Source organism: Galleria mellonella, unplaced genomic scaffold (assembly GCF_026898425.1).
Source record: "Galleria mellonella isolate WM207_F2 unplaced genomic scaffold, CSIRO_AGI_GalMel_v1 utg213, whole genome shotgun sequence".
NCBI lineage: Eukaryota > Metazoa > Arthropoda > Insecta > Lepidoptera > Pyralidae > Galleria > Galleria mellonella.
In genome coordinates this window covers 6,751,147-6,773,944 of record NW_026442039.1, presented here as the reverse complement: position 1 = coordinate 6,773,944, position 22,798 = coordinate 6,751,147, and the positions used below count along the sequence as shown (strand labels likewise).

Sequence of the window (22,798 nt, the reverse complement as noted above, 5' to 3'; positions counted from 1 at the left end):
ATAGGTGAGGATGAAACAGGTCAGTTAGCCCATCGTGACGAATTCAACAAGAATTGTTCACGATGGTTTCCAGGGGGACCACGTGGAGGTCGACCTGATAGGGCATATTGCTAACAGTGGGGCTGTCAAACTCCATTGCTAACAATCCCTTTCCCCCCTTCATGGATATTCATTCCTTCATTATCATCATATCAGCTGGTAACTGTTTAGTGCTGAACATTGGCCTCCTCAATTAGGAGAGGGGGGGGGGGTTGCAAATAGTTGTCACTCTTGGCAGGTGGTTTAGCAATCGTAGTTAGGCTTTGGAGATGTTTTGAGAGGGACGCTGTATCCTCGCAGCCAACCCACATACGTGGCAACTACTGGCAAAACTCAATATTGTGAGATCTATGCCCAGCAGTGGGCACGAATGGCTGATATCATCATTATCATTATGTATATTAAAGATGTGGTATAGCAAATTGTAGAGTTAGCAAAGAAAATATAGCAAAAACAGAGAAAATTAGATTCTATGAGGTCACTACTAAGCAAATAATATTAATTATGATCCAATTTCCAATAATGGGACTCCCTCCTCACCTCCTTTTATATGTTCAGGCATGTAATGTCTCAATCCCAATGTATGCGCTATGGGAAATATAAAGTGAGGTACCGTCAGCAAAGACGCCGCTGTTTGAGATTTCAAAAATTTATTTTAATTATAAGAGATCTTACGTATAAATGAATGAAAGACCGAATGAATGAGATTTGGAATCTTGTAAGTTATATATACAAGTTATTTATTTAAGGATTTTTTAATAAAAATTAAGAGAGATTACTGTGTTGACAAAAATATGTTTACTTTTAAATAGTCAGGCCCCTTAGACATATGGCAAGTGAATTCATTCATGGAATCGACATCGCTAGTGAGTCCATGAGATAGAACGAGATAGCAATGTCGAAAGTCTCATTCCAACTCATGTACTCACTTTCGATAACGATTTTATCGATGGATTCGATTATCACTTGTCTAGGGGGACTGTATTTTATTCGTTTATACAGTTAACACTAGTAACATTCTTTTACGATGCTATCATCATCTGTAAGCAGATTTTGCTATATAATAAGCAAGATTTCGCTGCTAAAAGAACAGCCTCATCAATCCAAGTGCAGCCAATATGGGAGTAAACCGAAATTAAAAAAAAACATATTAAAATGGCTTTGAAAAGTAATCCTGCAATTTATTTAGAGAAACAAATAATTTAAAAACTAAAATTACTGTTTTTAAAACTTATGTTCAATTTTAAATATAAACTACTTAATATCTAAAAGATTTTTCAGAGACGGTAACGAGCACGGTACATCTATTTATTTATTTATACTTTTTTGTGCACACTAATTATATATAAAAAATACGATAATGGTGAGGAAATGAACAAAAACGAGCTTAACTCTACAAGAGTTCTCTTCCAGTAAACCAAAGTGGAAAGGAGCATTAACGTCAGTGGGTACAATAGTGTATAATATATATTTTTTAAATTTTATCTATTGCTTCTGTCGCTATGTTTTAATGCGACAGCCTTCATATCTTTGTTATATTGACTACCTTATATATTTACTTAGTTTTATGTACAATATTGTGACAATTTTCAAATAAAAAGAACTATTATTTATCGTTTCTTGATTTATTGTTCTTTCACATAAAAAAACGTTTAGTACTGACAAAGTTACGAGGTAAAAAACATAAAAAAGACAGCTGAATCGAGAACCTCTTATTTTTCAAGTCGGTTAATTATTTTAAGAAAAAGGACAAGCAGGAGTGCGGTTGCTGTCTGTACACGACGCGCCGTCTCGCCCGCGCGCTATTTCTAGCCGCGCCCGCCCAGCCAAGTTTATTGACATCGCCTAACACTCCGCACTATACCCGGATTTTACAACTCGCATACCTCAGGGGGGAAAGGGATTGTTAGCAATGTAGACTGAGAATCCCATTGCTAGTAATATACCCAACCAGTTCAACCTCCTCGCGGTTCCCCCTGGAAACTATCATGGTTAATTCCTGATAAATTCATCATGATGGGCTAACTGGCCTGTTTTTACTCTTATCTATCATCCTTCACTGGTGCTCCGCCAGCGTATCCCGTTAGCGCAGGCGGGGTTGCCATAATATTTTCACCCATCAAAAAACTAGTATCCATACATTCAACGATCATTAGTATTCTTTGACTGTACGTGAACATTCCAGAATTTCACTATTTATAATGCGACTATATAAAATATACGCATTGCCATACAAATATTATGAGGTCAAGTTTTTTCCATCGGTTTATGAAACATGCGATGAGTAACATATAAATGCCGAAGTTGAAGAAAAACCAATTATAATTACAAGCGACGCTGCGCGAAGCGGCTTTTTTTCGCAAACACCAGACGCCCTTACATCAAGTACTTGGCAGATAGTGTTGGCTAATTACAAACTGAGTATCGATTATTAATCGATACTCGATATAGTTCGACTGGGATCACGAATAATCTTCACTAATATTATGAAAGTGACTCTGTTTGTTACCTCTTTAGCTTTTTAAAGACTTGACCAATTTCTGTGTTTTGTATATTTTTTTATGCAACTTAGAATGTGCAAACAAGCTGACGGCCCACCTGATGGAAAGTGGTAACTGTCGCCTATAGACATGAGCAGTACCATGGACATAATAGAGTATACTGTTTCGCTCATGCTACTCCCCTTGCGTTGCTATTTCTGAGGACTCAGGTGTTATTCCTCTGTTATGTACATACTTTATGGTATGAAGACGGATATAAGCAATTTATTATACAGATCATATTCCAATTACACGGACGAAGTCGTGGGTAAAAGCTAGTTTAATAATAAATGATGTTATCAATAGTACTATATAATCAACACAATGACCGTGCGGTCCCGGCATAGAATAGGCTATTCCTTCCTTTCCTGTGGGTGTCGTAAGATGCGACTAAAAGAACTTAACGGTAGAAGGATGTGAAGGAGCATCCCTTTTAAAAAAACCGCTTGTTATGTATGACAACTAGTGGCAAAACTCTTATGGGGAAGGCTTATGTTCAGCCGTGGACAACGGTTGAAATGAATTAACATAGGAAATAATCGATTATACTTTATAAAATACTGTTTAGTTTGAACTATGTATATACTGAACTAGCTTTCTGTCTGTTACTTCGTATGCGTAGATTTCAGAGGTAGAAAACCCAATGAAATATATCGCTTCTAGATGACGTTTCGACATACCCCAGTTCATTTAGATGATACTGTGATAATTTACGTGAATTAAAAAACGTGAAACTTATTTTGCGCAATGTAGGAACAGACAGTGAGATACAAAAAAGGATTTCGTAAAATCGTAAACAATTTCAGTCAGAATGCACATTATTATTGAATAATATAAGAAGTAATCAATTATAATCGAAAATTTCCTATACAATATATTTAATCAATCGATATAATCGGTTACGATCAATCGATTTTTAGATTATACTGAAAACACTATCGACTAATTGATAATTTATTGTTAAGCAACATTAATAGCAGTATGCACCTTGCTGTTTACTCTCAAGGTTACGAATTAAAAAAAAAAAGTTCGAATTTGTATTCCGTAGCGCGTGGCGGGCAGATGCGCAGGCAGCTGCGGTCTGCGCGTGCGCCTCTATATTGAAGCGAATTTTTAAGCCCACTAGCAATTTTGCTAATAACGGCCAGTATTGATGGTTACTTGGTAATTTTGTTAGTTAAATATATTAACTAACAGTAGATTGAGTTATTTGTTAAAATTTTAAATAGCCTATACAACAAGATGGAATAGAAAAGGCACGACCATATTAAACTCTTTTTATAGCTAGATTTTTCGTATATGTAAGAATAACGTAAAAATTTTTGTCTCACATGTTTTTCTAACGCAACTTTATATTGCCATCCTTTTCTGCTAATATTTTTAACCGTATTCATTAAAAAAAATTAAAAAAAAAATAATTTGACTATGTATTAATTTTAATTGTAATTCTGTATTTTGCAAATAAATAAATTTATTTAAATAAAAATATTAATAATAGTTACAATATATATATATATATATATATATATATATATATATATATATATATATATATATATATATATATATATTAGCATTATTATATATATCCTTTTTTAATAGATTTCAAAAAAAGGAGGTTTTCAACTTTGTATTTTTTGTGTTTATATTAGCCAATAACTGTCCAATGCTGGACATAAACATCCTTCATCGAGGGGTTTGCCATGTTTGACAAGCGAGTTTTTTTTAATGGGTGATAATGGAATGGTAACCCCGCCCGCGTTATCGGTATACACCTACGAGGCACCAGTAAGAGTTGATAGATGAGGATGAAGTAGGTCAGTTAGCCCATCGTGACGAATTCGACAAGAATTGTTCACGATGGTTTCCAGGGGGAACCACGTGGAGATCGACCTGATAAGGTGTATTGCTAGCTATGGGTTCATTAGACCCCATTACTAACAATTCCTTTCCCCCCTGGCAGGCGAGGCAACCGCAGCTAGAGTTTGATGATGTTTTAAAGGGGATGCTGCTGCCCATGACTTGATCATTAAATTCCCTTATCACACCCAGGTGAACCACAGAAGGAGTGGTCTCTATGCATTTTTGTTTATCACTTTTAATACAATTAAGAAAATTCTTTTTTATCCGAAGGAATATATACTTACAGATTGGTGCCACAGAAATTTTATCAAAATCGGTTCAGCAGTCTAGTTTTTAGATCAAAATCATTGATTTTGCCACAATTATAGTCGATTTTTTTATGGAACTCATTTTTTATGTTACATTAGTAAAGTTACACTCTTTGATTACATACGATTACGTATCTCGGTTTTTCTCATTTAAACTATATTTTTAATGGACATACAAATAAACCTTAGTTAATATAACCAGTTCACTTGCTTTTAGTCACGAAGATAGCATTACGAGCCGCCAGGTGGCGCAGGTGTAGCCACGGCCCGCGGCGCCTGCGCACCGTGGTAGTATTCACACCGATCTATCTTTATACGTGTAAAATATTGGTTATTCATCTTAGAATCAGGTGTTAACTGAAGGGATTAAAATCTTAATATTTAATCAATAATCTAAAATTTATAAAAACAAAAATTGTGAGTGATTCCACCTTTTTTTTTTTAATATTTATAGTGGTCATTGAACTTTTTCGTTTTAATTCGTTATAAGAACGTTTTTAGAATTATGAATGAATGTATGAATGATTTTTTATTGTTCCCTTTATAAAAATATAAAAATCGCGTCATATGATGGTCGTTATCCTTATGAGACTTACAGGACGGACACTAGGTCTAGGTAGGACTAGTGTCCGACTGAACTTTCGGTTTCGGTTTCTTTTTTTTTATACGACTTATATATAGAAGTGTATGTTTTATATTTTTGTGCATTATATGTATTCATATATAGTGACTTATATATGAATACGTATAATGCACAAAAACACCAAATACGTATTATTTATTAGACTTACGACTTACTTATTATAACAAATAATAATATATTATGTGTATGTTTTATATTTATATTTTTATTTAATTTAATCATATGTTTAAATTATATGAATATAACAAGTATTGTTTTATTTTTTTCTCTATTCAATAATGCACCGCCTAAGTATTTCTCGATTTGACCAATGGTTGACTGGTAGAGAACACCGTCCGGGGTTAAGGCCGCCATACGTACATAGAATTTTAAACTTTATATAAATAAATAAACAAATATGTTCACAAGTAATGTTGGTCGTATTTTGACAAGACTGTTTTTTTTTTAAATACTACATTTCTTCTTCAATATGATCTCATTAGCGAGCTACTGTTTATAAAATTAATATATTATGCTAATCTCACGAGGTGCAGTTACCCGCTGTGTTCTAAGTTAATTAGCGGTAATAACTAGCTCGAACTGGTTCTTGCCGGCCATTGTTTCACTTGTACGCCGTTTCCCACGACGTCGGATACGTATAAATGGATTTGTTTGACACTTTGTTAGTTAGTAGTACGGTATTAAAAAAGGTCTCAAATGATATATATATATATATATATATATGAGTCATAGATTGCTATTTACTCTTCTATTACCATTGTTTTATATAGTAATATTTTATGTACATATTTTATTTTATACATATTTTATTTCATATTTTATGTATATATTTTTAATGATACTATGAACGGTGTGACAGTATCTAATGATTTGGAAAAGTCTATAATTTTTTAATTGATTTCATGTTTTATCTTACTTTTTTTCCTGGATTGCCTTTTTTTTCATTTTGACTTCAAAGAGGTTCTTATTTCGGTTGTATTTTGTTTGTCAAGTTTATTACTTCATAATTCCGTCTGTTGTTTTTTATTTGAACAGAGTATATTGATAACAATGGGGCCGTTAGTCCCCATCCCCTTTCCCACACCCAGACATTAGCAACACGAATAGTTACCGATGTGTTTCCGATTATTTAGGCCATAACACGTTCATCTCTTCGCATCGTCTGGTAACACAATCTAAAATAGCTTTTAGTGAATTTCTTTGATACATGAGTAACTTTGGTGTGTAGTTGAGATGGGTAATACATAGTAATATATATATATATATAACTTATATACACTTATATGCTACTGTGCTTCTGCCGGGGGTTAGTTCAGGAGCCCAGGGAGAGAAACCGGCGTACAATGCGGGCAGAGTCTAAGAGCACCGCTTTCTGCATCTTTCCCGGGAGTGAGCCGCCTCGGAAACCCAAACGACTGAGATTTTTTTTTTATTTAGAGGCTTTTATCTTATAAGGATATGTCAGCCTCAAATTAGGGTATAATTTTAAAAAATACTCCACATACTTAAAACATTAATACATAAATAAATAATACATAATATCTTAGTAACCTATTTTAATAAAGGGAATTATTGATACAAAAATATAGTAATTAAAGATTTTGCCATTCCGGAATGTGGTTCTGCGAGTATATTTGAAAATAAACCAATCTCCTGTCTATTGAGACTATATTTCTGTATCAATATTTCCCTTTGTGTTTTGTATTTCGTACATTCGGATATCATATGGTGAACATCATCCAATGTGTTACAAATATCACAATTCGGATTATTAATTTACTGGGTACAGAGGAATAACACCTGAGTCCTCAGGAATAGTAACGCATGGGGGGTATCATGGGCGAAACAGTATACTCTGTTATGTCCATGGTACTGCTCATGTCTATAGGCGACAGTTACCAATTTCCATCACGTGGGCCGTCAGCTTGTTTGCCATTCTAAGTGTATAAAAAAAAAATCCTATATGTGATGGAATCCATTGCAATTTCAAATCTACATCTTGGCTTTTTTTTTACAACACAGGGGGCATTCCTCTGCTATACCCAGTCTAACGTCTGAGATGTTGTTCCAGACTAGTTGGATTAGATTATTATAAAGTTTTTTTTTTAATAGGTGGTAATAGAGTGGTAACTCCGCCTGCGCCATCGGAATACGCTGGCAGATTTTAAGGGCTTGACAGGTGAGAATGAAAGCAGGCCAGTTAGCCTATCATGAAGAATTCTAGTAGAATTAACCACGACAGTTTCCAGGAGGCACCAGTGAAGGGTGATCGATGAGAATGAAAACAGGCCAGATAGCCCATCATGATGAATTCAACAGGAATTAACCATGACAGTTTCCAGGGGGAACCGCGAGGACCTGGTTGGGTATATTGCTAGCAATGGGATTCTCAATCTCCATTAATAACAATCCCTTCCCCCCCCTTCGTTATAAAGATGTTAGGAATATATAGATACCTCGCGTAATACCTCTGGTATTGCAGACGTTCATACTACGGTAACCGCTTACCATCAGGTGGGCCGTTTGCTTGTTTGCCACCTCAGTGGTATAAAAAAAAATATAGATATCCGAGCGATACAGACATTGGCCGTGGCTATCTGTGTAGTTACGTGTTACGAGAAAATATCAAATTATGTTACAGTTTTACACAATTGCGTGTTCCCGATGTAGTTTGTTGTGTACGACGTTTACGAATGCCAATAGTAATTATGTGGCAGGTAGGTCAAGGATCCGCGTACGATTGCCAACTCGATACATTAATGTTTTCTTTTAATATTTCAAAGGTTTCTCAGCCGTGGAATTGCACGCGACGCGTAAACCGTACTGCTAACGCGTGAAGGTTAGTGGTACAATGGTACGGAAGGCAGTGAATTTACAGGGTACAGAGGAATAACATCTGAGTCCTCAGGAATGGCAACGCGTGGGGGGTATCATGGGTGAAACAGTATATTCTGTTATGTCAATGGTACTGCTCATGTCTATAGGCGACGGTTATCACTTTCCATCAGGTGGGACGTCAGTTTGTTTGCCATTCTAAGTTGTATAAAAAATAATAAAAAAAAAATTAAGGGAAAAAAGGGATTGTTGTAATATAGTTGTTATATGCGGCTACGAGCTCCATTGCTAGCAATATACCCTACTAGGTTGACATCTTGGTCCCTTTTGGAAACCATCGTGCTGAATTCCTGGTTTATTCATCACGATTGGATAACTGACCTGCCCTTTTATTCTCACCTGTTTTCCATCGCTGGTGCCCCGCCAGCGTAAACTAATAGCATATACAGACAGGTTTAAATTCCAAATTCATCCACTTGAAACCAATTACAGACATTCCCACAGACAGATAATTTGATAATATCATTGTTTATAATTAGACGTTAGATAAACAGGATATAAAAAAAAAACAAATGATGTATTAAACAAGTAACACGATACCAATACACAGAGTAGAGGTTAGCAGTGGATTAACGTAACAATAAAAGTGAAATAAGTACGAGCAAAAGATAGTAATTTGAGACTGTGTTCCAATAAACCGACTTCAATTATGGAAAAACCAATTATTTTGATTTCAGAACTAAACTACTAAACCGATATTGATACAATTTGTATTGTACCAATCTATAAGTATATTGTTTCAGAGAGAAAAAGATTTTTCCAATTCGGTTTGTAACTAACGGAGTTATGAAGTAACAAATAAAAAAAAATACAATCGAAATGAGAACCTCCTACTTTTTGAGGTCGGTTAAAAAGTACTTAATATTAGGCATTCATATTTATATTACTTATAAAAGTGTTTTATATATGAAATAAAAAAAAAAACTTCTCACACGAGGTACGAACAAATGACTATGGAATACTTCGATTCTCATGTATTAAATTTATTACATATGTATATTATATATAATTATACATGTATTACATATAATAAATAAATAAATAAATATTTAATAAAAAAATGTATGAGGAGTTTTAATAAGAGTCTGCCATGAAATGAAATTCCGAAATTTCGGACTCAATTTCGTGTTTTTGTTTATACCAAAATCGGACCAATAAATGAAGTTTAACATTTCGTTCCTCATACATCCTATCACAAAATGAAATGAAATGAAATTTATTTGCTAGAAACATTGTAGACAAGGTGTTGCATTAGTGAAGTTTATAAGATGTCCATTATGTTTCACCACATCGAATGGCATACAAATATTAATTATTGAATTTATCCATTGGCTATTTTATACAGGTACATTATATATTAAATTTTCAATTACATATACAATAAATCACTATCAGTACGAAGTGCCACTTTGGTCTTGCATTACAAACAGTCAATAAAGCTACTATAAATAATAAAATGATATAAATGCCAAATAAAATTAAAATTACAATTTAAATTTCCAACTAAGTCAATGTCACAGCATTTATAGCTTACAAAAACTCATTAATATTGTAAAAAATATTTTCTATTAAAGTCCAAAGGAACAATATTTCAACATTTTTAATATTTTCAAACGGCATGTATTATGTAATTTTAACATCAAATTTGTGTTTCGTTTGGCTGTGAAATTTCGGAAAACATTTCATGGTACGCCCTCTGTTCTTTAACGGTGGGCATACTGAATAATCTAAGCTTTGTCTGAGTACAGAGCGACATGCATTCCTAAGTGTGTTTACGTTTACTATCGCTGTTCTGGAAATTTCGCCGAGGTGGCAGTATGGTACATGCGAGTGCCTATTGTCTCAGGAGACCAGGCTATTCACCTTGCAGAAATTAATTGCTGATGAATTGAAATATGCTATTTCGTATCTTTTTTATACAACTTAGAATGGCAAACAAGCTGACGGCCCACCTGATGGAAAGTGGTAACCGTCGCCTATAGACATGAGCAGTACCATGGACATAACAGAGTATACTGTTTCGCCCATGATACCCCCCATGCGTTGCCATTCCTGAGGACTCAGGTGTTATTCCTCTGTACCCAGTAAATTCACCATATCCCACCCTTCAAACCGAAACATAGTTATGCAAACACAGCTGCTTCACGGTTGAAACACGAATGGGACAGAGGTACCCAAGCAATCGACTTGTACAAAGTCTCCCTCTAATAATTTTAATAATTTCATTACCACAGGTGAGATTGATGTGTAAATTTTAATATCTATACAGAAATATACTTTTGAATTTATAATGTTTCCTTAATAGACGTTTATCACAAGAAGGTAACCTATAAGAGATTTATGGTTGTACTAAATTTTTTATTTTAACGGTGCAACGTAACATTACTTGATATTTATTTATAAAATATGTGCATGAAAGATGTTTGATAGGTCGTAACAATTTTATCACTTAATCAATCACTTTGAGAATAATATATTATGTTCGTAAGGTGTTTATAGGCATTTAAAGCTAGTCTGATTTATGACTAATCTGTGGCGTGGGTAATTTGTAAAGATGGCTACTAATCATATAAAATTATCGCATTTAAATTTAAATATTTGATAATAAATCGAAGTGTTGAATTTTACTTGAAAGCTTATTATAAATATGTACCGAAAATAAATATTTACTTTCTATATGCGTACATATTAATAATATTTGATTTTTATGTTAGTAAATGCATAATACATAATAGAATAGGCCACTCCTTCCTTTCCCATGGGTTTTATAAGCGGCGGCGGGAAAGACGAGGGGTGGGTAGCAGTGTACCTCTTAAAATATCTCCAAAGCCTAACTACGGTTGCCAAGGGGGAAAGGGATTGTTAGCAATGGAGTTTAACAGCCCTATTGCTAGCAATATGCCCTATTAGGTCGATCTCCACGTGGTACCCCCTGGAAACCATCGTGAACAATTCTTATTGAATTCGTCATGATGGGCTAACTGGTACCTGCTCCATCCTCACCTATCACCCTTCACTGGTGCCCTGTCAGCGTACATCGACAGCGCAGGTGAGGTAACCATTTCATTGTCATCCATTAAAAAAAACTACGGTTGCCAATCTGCCTGCCAAGCGTGGTAACTTGGCGAAATCCCCATAATTGAACATGTTTCTATTCAGCAATGGATAGTTAAGGCTGATATGATCATGATGATGAAATGGACAATAACGCCTTTTTCATTTTGACATTTGAATCCATTTTTATTAACGAAAAGTTGTTCAAAATCAGTAGTAGAAATATGACATTGGCAGAATTGCCACAACATTTTTTTTAATAGGTGATAATGGAATGGTAATCCCGCCCGCGCTATTGGTATACACTGGCGGGGCACCAGTGAGAGATGAGAGGTGAGGATGAAGCAGGTCAGTTAGCCCATCGTGACGAATTCAACAAGGATTAATCACGATGGTTTCCAGGGGGAACCACGTGGAGGTCGACCTGATAAGGTGTATTGCTAGCAATAGATTCATTAGAGCCCTTCACTAACAATCCCTTTTTCCCTTCGCTACAATATTCACGAAGACCTAACAGTAGAATGATACATGTATTATAATTATATATGGGTTTACGTATGTCTGTCGAAAGATAGATTCATGATTAGCGATATAGTTATCTCAAACGATATTAAGAGATAGAATGAGATGGCGACGTGCATTGGCTTATTTTTTTTTCTTGTGTGCGCTAACTGAAGCGATTCTATCGATAGACTCGATTACCTCTAGTCCAGGTGGATTTATTTTTATAAGAAAGAATAACTGCGCCTACGCTATCGGTACATGCTGGAGGAGCACCAATGGGAGATGATAGGTGAGATAGGTAAGGATGAAAGCAAATTAGTTGGCCCATTGTGACGAATTCGACAAGAAATAACCACAACGGTTTCCAGAGGCAACCGTGTGAAGGTCGAATTGACAAGGCTTCCATTTTTTATACAACTTACTCGTAGAATGGCAAACGAGCTGACGGCCCACCTGATGGAAAGTGGTAACCGTCGCCTATAGACATGAGCAGTACCATGGACATAACAGAGTGTACTGTTTCGCCCATGATTCCCCCCATGCGTTGCCATTCCTGAGGACTCGGGTGTTATTCCTTTACTGTACAGGCAAACCCAGTCTAAGACGATCTCTCACTGAATAGAAATAATAACGAGGAAGATGTATCAGTTATCTAATACCCATTTTAAAGACATAAATTTGATACTAGATGGCGTTGTTTAGATTATGGTAAGGGCAGTTTGTTTCCTTATACATTTTGTTTGTATAGTGCTGTACCATATCCGCTAATTTACGATTGTTAATACTAACAAGATGTCGATAAGTACTTAGTCGCCAGTCGATAATCTAAAGTATTCGAGATTACTATCATTGACAGATGGGAGACTAAATGAAGTGTAAATATTAAACAATGTACAGGAGCATATGGTCGAGTGCTTGTAACATATTTCTTTGACGTACGTATATTCGTCATTGTTATTTAACTGCAAAAGATTTATGCCAGTGTTCAAATGGTATATTTTAATAGATACTAAATACAATCGAGTGGAATCTTTAAAATAATAAATAGTAATATTATTAAGAACTGACGCCATTTTCTTTCTGTTTAAAAGAGAGTTTAGATGTACTTGTTGTTTATCTGATAATACTATTGTTCGTTTCAATTCAGATGATGCGATATTAGGCTTCAAATTTTCATGTTAAGAGTAAAAGTAGACAATATAAAATAAATGTGTTTACAATAACTTGTTTACAAGCACTTCAAATATTTTATCATAATTCTAAATCCTCTTTTGGATTGTTTTATCTACCGAAAACAATCTGTAAGAGATTCGAATAATTTAATGAAAGTAAGAATTGGCAGATAATTTGTTACCGTTGCCGTGTTGTAGGCATCACAAAAAATACTATGACACCCATGGTACCTCCTGTGCGTTGACATTACACATTCTATAGAAGTATGGTGTTTTGCTTCCGTATTTTGTAAATTTATTACTATATCACACATAAATTGCTGATCACACAAAAATATATATATATCAGTTGCGTTATTATTATTTATATTATTTATAATTTAACAATTTTAGAATGGAAATATGGCACAATATTGGTCTTTATTTATTGCTGTTGCTTTCATTCTTAATCACAGAGTAGTAATATAAAAGATAGCTGTAAGTACATAGTATACATATTTTTTTAATAAGTAAAGTATTTGTAACATAATGATCAATCATGCTTATATGGCTGAATGAATTTGAATCAAATTTATAACACTGATAGATTATCTGATAAAACTTCGATTGATAATACAGTGTACTTTTAGTTCAAATATAGGCGATTGAAGTGGGGGTTACGATTAGTAACTATTATTAATTACCAGAGGGAGACTTTGTACAAAAGTCGATTGCTTGGGTACCTCTGTCCCACTCTGTTTCAACCGTGAAGCAGTTGTGTTTGTATGGCTGTGTTTCGGTTTAAAGGGTGGGATATGGCGTGGATTTACTGGGTACAGAGGAATAACATCTGAATCCTCAGGAATGGCAGCGCATGGATGGTATCATGGGCGAAACAGTATACTCTGTTATGACCATGGTATTGCTCATGTCTATAGGCGACAGTTACCACTTTCCATCAGGTGGGCCGTCAGCTTGTTTGCCATTCTAAATTGTATAAAAAAAATCTTTTTCTATATCCCTGTACACAATTTCCGTACGCAGTTTTTATAATATAATAGCCGAATATCTTAAAAAATGATTCACTATCCATTAGCATTTTTTATTTACCTACATAAATATAACGTCAGCAACCATTAATATTAGATTCAAAATAGACGGTTACCACTCCAGAGCCCTTCCATAAAAAGTGGTTCGTAAAAACGTAAACAAATTTAACCTATATTTAGCAAACAAATCTGGTCATTATTTATTTTACTTTTTAAATAGTGCCGTATTCTATCGACATAATTATTGTATTATTGGTCGTTAAAGTCATGAAGTATTGGTTTTGCTATTAGATATTCATATTTTAAGTAAATTTAGATGATTATTGAGTATTATTATTATGAAGAGAATATGTTTATTTTTATATTCATTATTATTTTTATTTTATTTTTAAATATGGTTAACAATAGTTAATTGAAACTTTGGCATTGTTTACACATATTTTACATACACTATAGGAACTTAACTTAGTTAAAAAATTTCAGCTTAAACCCTGACAATGTATTTAAAACATATATGAAACAATATTGGACAGAGTTTATGTGGTTTTATAGTTTTCTTGATTTTTTATAAAGATATAAAATTATAATAAGAGGATATAGATCACATCATAATTTGTTATTTTAATCTTTAAATAAAAGTGTTCAAAATGGCAAAAGTTTGACCGAGCATTAACAGTCCACTGCTGAATAGGCCTCTTTCATTAATAGGAAGTTTTGTTAGTAGCTGCCAAGCGTGGCAGGGTTGGCAAGTGGAGTTTGACGTTTATGATGTTGTAAGAGGGACGCTGCTGGCCATCCCTCTACTATTAAGCCCCCTTAGTCGCCTCTTACGATACTCACGGAAAAGGAAGGGGTAATCCATTTTATGTCGGGACCAGCCATGTTGTACTTCTATGTAGTTCTTAAATAAATTTTATTACAATTTATACTTCTTTCTGTTTGCTTTCGAAATTCAAATATTTTGTCAATTCAATGTAATGTATCGTCTTGCCATTCAGGAGCACAACCCAGAATATCTAGATCCGAGTCTATTTAGAAAAGTTCGTTTCCTAAATAGGCTTTACTGTAAATCGATTTCTGGACCTAATTCTGTCTCTCTTCGTCCTCTTCATTACTGAAGGTCGTATCCTTGAAAGGTGTCTTTTGCTTCTCTTATGATGTTATTCCATTTTACAAGGTCTTCAGCTTCTCGCAGGGCAGCTGCAATCGACAGTCCCGTAACGGCGGTTACTTGGTCCGACCATCGATTAGGCGATCGTCCGCGTGGTCTTTTTCCCTCTATCTTGCCTACAACCATTAGTTTGTCCAGATTGTCGGACTGTCATCGAGCAATATGACCGAAGTATCCAAGAATCCTCCGATAGCAGACTGTTGAGAGCCTATCTTTTATGCGGAGTCGCGTCAGGATAGATATATTTGTGCGCTTTGCTGTCCAGGGAATTCTCAGCATCCTTCGCCAGCACCACATCTCGAGAGCATCAATCTTTTTTCGCTCCTTTGCTCTTATTGTCCATGACTCGACTCCATACAAAAATATCGGGAAAATCAGAGTACGGACTAGTCTTATTTTGGTGGCATTTGAGATTTTTCTATTCTGCCAAATGCAAGTTAATTTGTTCATTGCGGTCTTTGCTATTTGAGTCCTTCTTCTAATTTCTCGCTCGGACTAATTCTTCTAATTTCTGGACCTCATAATGCTAAGTTAAATGCCTACCGCTACGCTACTGGGGTCGTCAGCAATGTGCATATAGGGAGGAGGAATTGTTAGTAATGCAGACTACTACTTCCATTGCTAGCAATATACTTTGTCAGGTCGATCTTTACGTGGTCCCACTTGGAAACCATCGTGCTGAAATCCAGGGGTATTCACCATGATGGTCTTTTCATTCTCACCTAGCATTCATCACTGGTGCTCCGTCATCGTATACAGTCAGCACAGGCGGGGTTACCATTCCGTTATCATCCATTAAAAAAAACAATGTGCATATGATATGTAATATTTTATCGATATATCGACGCTCGGTGTGCACAACACTAGCAGGTGTCACGTTACGCCACTCCAGTGCCGCCGTTTGTTGTGACTGGTGTTTTTTCGCCGGCGGAAACACGCGGCCGTGAGCGCCCACTAATTACTGTCTGCTTCGCGGCGCTAGTGGTTAATGATTCTTAATGTTTCCACGCTACTACTGAATTATTATTAAACTAGTTCAAAATTGACAGAACTTTTTTTTTTGCTTTCAATTGCTCGGAAATTGCTTTATTTTTAAGACAAAAAATATGTTCTCTTTTGGTTAGTAATACCCAACACGATGGATATTGGGAATTGACCGACAGTTTTTTTTTATACAACTTAGAATGGCAAATAAGCTGACGGCCCACCTGATGGAAAGTGGTAACCGTCGCCTATAGATATGAGCAGTATCATGGACATAACAGAGTATAATGTTTCGCCCATGATACCCCCCATGCGTTGCCACTCCTGAGGACTCGGGTGTTATTCCTCTGTACCTTGTAAATTCACGCCATATCCCACCCTTCAAACTGAAACACAGCCACGCAAACAGCTGCTTCACGGTAGAAACACGAATGGGACAGAAGTACCCAAGCAATCGACTTTTGTACAAAGTCTCCCTCTGAAAAACAATTTCAATTTCTCACTTTAATGTGACATAAAGAAACCGGAGGAGAATCTTTTTTATTTTTCTCATAAAAAATATTTTTACTGCTTCATAAATCTATCATTTGTAAACAGAATCTCAAAGCATATGCCTTTAGATTGGTTTCATAGAAATTTTATCAAAATCGATTCAGTGCTTTTTAAATCAAAAATAACTGCTTTTGTTTTGGTTTTCGCTTTTTAAGTCGATGTTTTTTGCAGGAAAAAAAATCTTAAATTATATTTAGTTTATTTGGTGTTATCTAAAAATGATGCGATGAATGGACATGATAAATAAATATGTTAATACAAAAACCAACACAACGTCTGGTATATTTTTTGTCATATGATATTTCTCACCGTTTTAAACTCGTCCTTCTGTTTAGCATGAGGTACATACATCATTTTCAAAAATATCTCAAACAATGGGAACAAGAGCAATTATACTAGAAAATCTGTGCTTAGACCGAATATCCAATTAGAGTTTTTACATACAATCTTATCTCAAAACAATCAAAATTCTCAAAATAATATTTTTGGACGAAAATGTTCTGTTTTATCCGAAGTACCTACATGACAAATGGTAGACCGGTTGGGCGTTTTTGTAAATTGCTCGCGTTTTTTTTTTAATGTGTGATAATGGAATGGTAGCCCCGCCTGCGCTATCGGTAAACGCTGGCGGGGCACCAGTGACGGATGATAGGTGACGATGAAAAAGCAGGTCAGTTAGCCAATCGTGACGAATCCCACTAGAATTAATCATGATAGTTTCCAGGGGGAACCGCGTGGAGGTCGACCTGATAGGGTGTATTGCTAGTTATAGGGAAATCAGAACCCATTACTAACAATCCCTTTCCTTCCCAATTGCTCGCGTTAAGGACTATTACGTATTATGACGACTGGAAAACAGCCGGGCATTGTGAGTGCAATATTTCCTGTATCAATTTTATTTTTTTTATGCAATTTAGAATAGCAAACAAGCTGACGGCCCACCTGATGGATAGTGGTAACCGTCGCCTATAGACATGAGCAAGTACCATGGACATAACAGAGTATACTTGTTTTTTAATTTAATTTATGTTTTATTTTTCAATTCTTATTGTACGTCTGTAGAAATGTGTAGACGTGGGCTTGATGATATATATATATATATATATATATATATATATATATATATATATATATATATATATATATATATATATATATATATATATATATATATATATATATATATATATATATATATATATATATATATATATATATATAGATTCAGAAGGAGTGAAAGAAAGCAAGATTTAGTACGAGATTGTATAATGAATAATATTTACACTAAATAAATCCAGATATAATAAGTCGCGATACAAAATATTGTTCGGTAAAATTGCTAAGACAAGAAGATTGTCTAGAACGTCACTGTTTATTTTTTTGTAACTATGTAGGTTTGAAAGAAGTTAGTAGCCTACACGTCTGTCACTCGTTTGTTCTTTGTCCGTTTTCCGCCCGTTGCAACATGGGGCAGAGTTTTTTTTTAAATCTTAGCGCATAATTAGTATTATGGTTATTGTCTTGAACGAAATCGATAGTTGTTGCAGCGAAGCGTGGCGCAGCCGCCCCGTACCATAGTTTTTCGGCCCTGTCTATATTGGGCGTAAGTGATAACCGATGGGAGAGATTTAAATCTATACCTACTTATAATAAATCTGTAGAGAGGTCAATTCTGTACATGAAATATATTTCCAAAATAACTATCAGGGAGTGATTAGTGATCGATACTGATGCCAAAACTGCAATCAATAAAATTTTTGTCTGTCTGTCTGTATGTTCGTTATAGAAACAAAAACTACTTGACGGATTTTAACAAAACTTGGTACAATTATTCTTCATACTTCTGGGCAGGTTATAGTATACTTTTCATCACGCTATGATCAATAGGAGCAGAGCAGAGGCAACTAAGGGAGGGCAAAGGATAGGCAGCAGCGTACCTCTTAAAACATCTTACTACGTTTGCCAACCCGTCTTCCAAGCGTAGCGATTATTGGCAAAACCCCTTTTATGGGGGAGACCTTTGCTCAGCAGTGGATAGTTAAATAATTGATAGTAGGTTATGAGGTAACAAACAAACAAAAATACATCCGAATTAAGAACCTTCATCTTTTTGAAGTCGGTTGAAAAAAAGTAAGTAAACTTTATCGATTGAAAGAAAAAGTCCAAATTAGTTAAGAGGTCCTTCACCCTCATAAACACACAAAAAGTACTAATAAATTAAGACCTTATTTTTGAAATTGTTAAAATATATAAGAACAATGATCGTATTGAAATTCACGATGTTTAAAAATCAAGTATCTAAGTACTATTTACATGTAATCGCGTGAAGTTCCAAGAGTGAATTTAAAAATATGTAAACTGGAATATGCCAATAAGACATTCTGTCAAAAACATTCAGTAATATTACCAAACAACTGTCATGTTACAAGATTAAATCATTATCTAAAAATCTCTGGTTCGTCCCCAAATTTCAGTACCATATTTTGTTAGGAATATTTTTTTTTTGATATATGAAATTGGTATGATAACTACACCTGCGCTATCGGTATACGCTGGCAGGGGACACCAGTGATGGTTGATCGATGAGAATGAAAGCAGGCCAGTTAGCCCATCACGATGAATTCATCAGGAATTAACCATGATAGTTTTCAGGGGGAACCGCGTGGAGGTCTACTTGGTTGAGTATATTGCTAGCACTGGGATTCTCAATCTCCATTAATAACAATCCCTTCCCCCCCCGGAATAATACAATTAACCATTTTTTATAACTTATTGTCAATACATTGACAACCTATACACGTAATAAACAATAAATACAATGACAGAATTAGTTAAAAAAACGCGGGAAATAAAATAATGTTGCCACACACAAAAATACAAACACAACAATTATCTTTTTTTTACATAAGCACGTTTAAAATTAAAAATAATTTGACAGAGTAATATCATATGAAGTCGTGTTCTCTCTGAGCCGAGGCCTCTGTATCTACTGCACTCACCTATGACGGGAGTTAACAATAGGACAGTTACTCACTGTTTCGCAAATGAGTTGTTACTAGTATTATTAGAATAGTGAAGTGGCGGCGATTTGCTTCGATATTTATAGTCCTTCTTAAGCAGTAGCTGATAGTTTCAATCGTGAAACACAAGCGTTTGTATTCGTACTTGTTGCTATAGTCTTTCTTTTTTTTTATATATTAACACTTCCAGCAGCAGTATTTCCAAACCGATACGACAACATAACCTTCAAGAAAAGAGCATATTCCTTTTTAAAAGGCCGGCAGCACACCTGCAATGCCGTAGATGTTGTGGGTGACCATGGGTGACGGTATTCACTTATCATCAGGTGAGCCGCATGCTCGTTTGCCCCCTGTGTTGTAATAAGAAAAATAATAAATATACAATTCAGTGATTTTACTACGCTCTTTAAGATCGATATAAAAATTTACCAAGTAAATAGGTAGGCACTTATAATATGACCAGTGACCACACATTACGTTGGCAAGATAATATAGGGGTCATTTTGTTGATATATATCACCATTTATTGTTAACTGGGTGAAGGTTTCAACAGTCAAAGGTCGAGTTTCACCGATTATGTTTAACCATAAAATGTCCATGGTGTATTTTGCATACTGGTTCGAGACCTCGACAAGTCCAGTTTTATCCCTGTATTATTGTGATAATATTACAAGAAATCAGCAAGTTGAAGTGGTAATGCGCTGGTCATAGTTCGAGCAATGGTAACTATTGATGGAGGGGGGAGTGTTTGTTAGTAATGATGAGTAGTACAAAGACTGTACAAAAGTCGTTTACTTGGACACCTCTGTCCCATTCGTGTTTCTACCGTACGGCAGTTGTGTTTGCATGGCTGTGTTTCGGTTTGAAGGATGATATATGGCAGTTAATTTACAGGATACAGAGGAATAACACCTGAGCTCTCAAGAATGACGACGCATGGGGGATATCATCGGCGAAACAGTATACTGTTATGTTCATAGTACTGCTAATGTCTATAGGTTACCACTTTTCATCAGGTGGGTCGTCAGCTTGTTTGCCAATCTAAGTTGCATATTTTTTTTTTTGTAATATTTATTGAATGTTATTTTATTCATCCGTGTACGTGCGCGCGTACGTGCGTGCATGCGTGCGGTGTACGTATGAATGTGTGTTTACAGTTGACATTTTTAATATTGGATATATACAATATTATGATAATGCTAGTTTTTTATGGAGCAAAAGATAGGTTCATATTTTCGTTTTAATCTAATAGTGTTGTGGTTAGGCATTGTGTTAAATTGCTATACCACAATGGTAGTCATATTATATATGTATATTTATATTATTTATGTACATATTAATATATTATTTGAAGGTACATTGAAGTGAGGACAAATTCTGTTGCCAATAACTCTATTATGGATAATGTATTTCTTAGCGCGATAGACAAATAAGTATAGCGCGTTTGAGTTATTTATTGGCCATTCTGGTAGTAATAATGTGATTGGCGGACTAAATTATTACTCTTGCTAATGCGCCTTGTAATTTTATTACACGTATTTTGTAAACTGCTGTTTTTTTTTGAGTTTCAGTAGGACGTTGAATACTAACTACTTTTTTGAAAGACAAAATAGATAACAGATAGAATGAAAACTTTTGAACATTAAAAAAAAATTAGTGACTTTATAAATTGATATGGAATGAACGCAGAACTAAATTCTATAAAAAAATAAGAATTATTCAAATTGGCTCAGAAATGAAGATAATATAGTTTGAATATAGAATAATGTATTGTTTGCTTGGGTACTTGTGATTCTACAGTGAAGCAGTTGTGTTTGCATGGCTGTGTTTCGGTTTGAAGGGTGGGATATGGCGTGAATTTATTGGGTACAGAGGAATAACACCTGAGTCCTCAAGAATGGCAACGCGTAGGGGGTATCATGGGCGAAACAGTGTACTCTGTTATGTCCATGGTATTGCACATGTTTATAGGCGACGGTTACCATTTTCCATTAGGTGGGCCGTCAGCTTGTTTGCCGATCTAAGTTCTATTTAAAAAAATATATATATATATAAATATCACATAAGACGTGGTAATGCTCGCAATACTGTTAGGCCACCAAACTCTATAATTTCTTTTTAAAAATTTAGAAGCACCTGTGTTCCAAATGAAATATATATTTGCACGTCACACGGTTGAATGCAGAGTTTTAAATATGTATTCGGGTTCACTACATTACTACCTGAATATCAGTAAAAGACCGGGTCATATTTTTGACAGCTTTGACATTCTTTACAACATGGCCGCCTCCATAGTGTTGCCCTCGCTCAAGCATAGCACAGATAATAACAATATAAATATACAACACAGAGTGTCTTTAACATTAAATACTTCTAATGTATTAACCTGTATTCGAGCAAATAAAGTTATTATTAAAACTTATTTTATTCATTCATTCAAAGGGTTCACACATCACTTATTTAATCACTCATTAATCCACTTACATACAGTAGACGACATTCTAAATTCCGCCGCTAGATGTCATCACAGTGCAATTAATATTAGGACCTGTATGAATGTGAGAACATAAACTCTTGTGTGGAGAGCGAACACTCAATTCATTAGATTGACGATACTATCATATATATGTTGTAGCTAATATGTACAATTTGACACATTATAAAATGGCCAATTAGTCCATTAAAAAAAAACGGATCAATTTTATAATATAACGGTTGAATGTTCAGCTCTTTACCCGGAAAATATAACCGTTGATAAAACCTCCTTCACTTTATGGTGATAAACATTAAAACTTATTTTATTAATGTGTATGTATGTTTGTGAAGATTATTGTATATTTTAATTAATAGTATGGCCTCTATCTTTTTCGTGATTGTCGTAAGAGGCGACTAAGGGAACCTAATGGTCGAGGGATGGGCACTACCGTCCCTTAACTGCAGTTGCTAGCTCGCCTGCCAAGCGTAGCAACTACTGGTAAAGCTCCCCCCCCCCCCTCTTATAAGGGGGTCTGTATACATCAATGGA

At 35.0% G+C, this 22,798-nt stretch overlaps 1 protein-coding gene across 2 annotated transcripts in view; it reads right to left on the bottom strand.

Moving 5' to 3' along the window:
• LOC113523158 (protein vein) overlaps positions 1–22,798 on the bottom strand; it is a 114,413-nt gene that overhangs the window by 55,296 nt on the left and 36,319 nt on the right. The window lies entirely within an intron of this gene.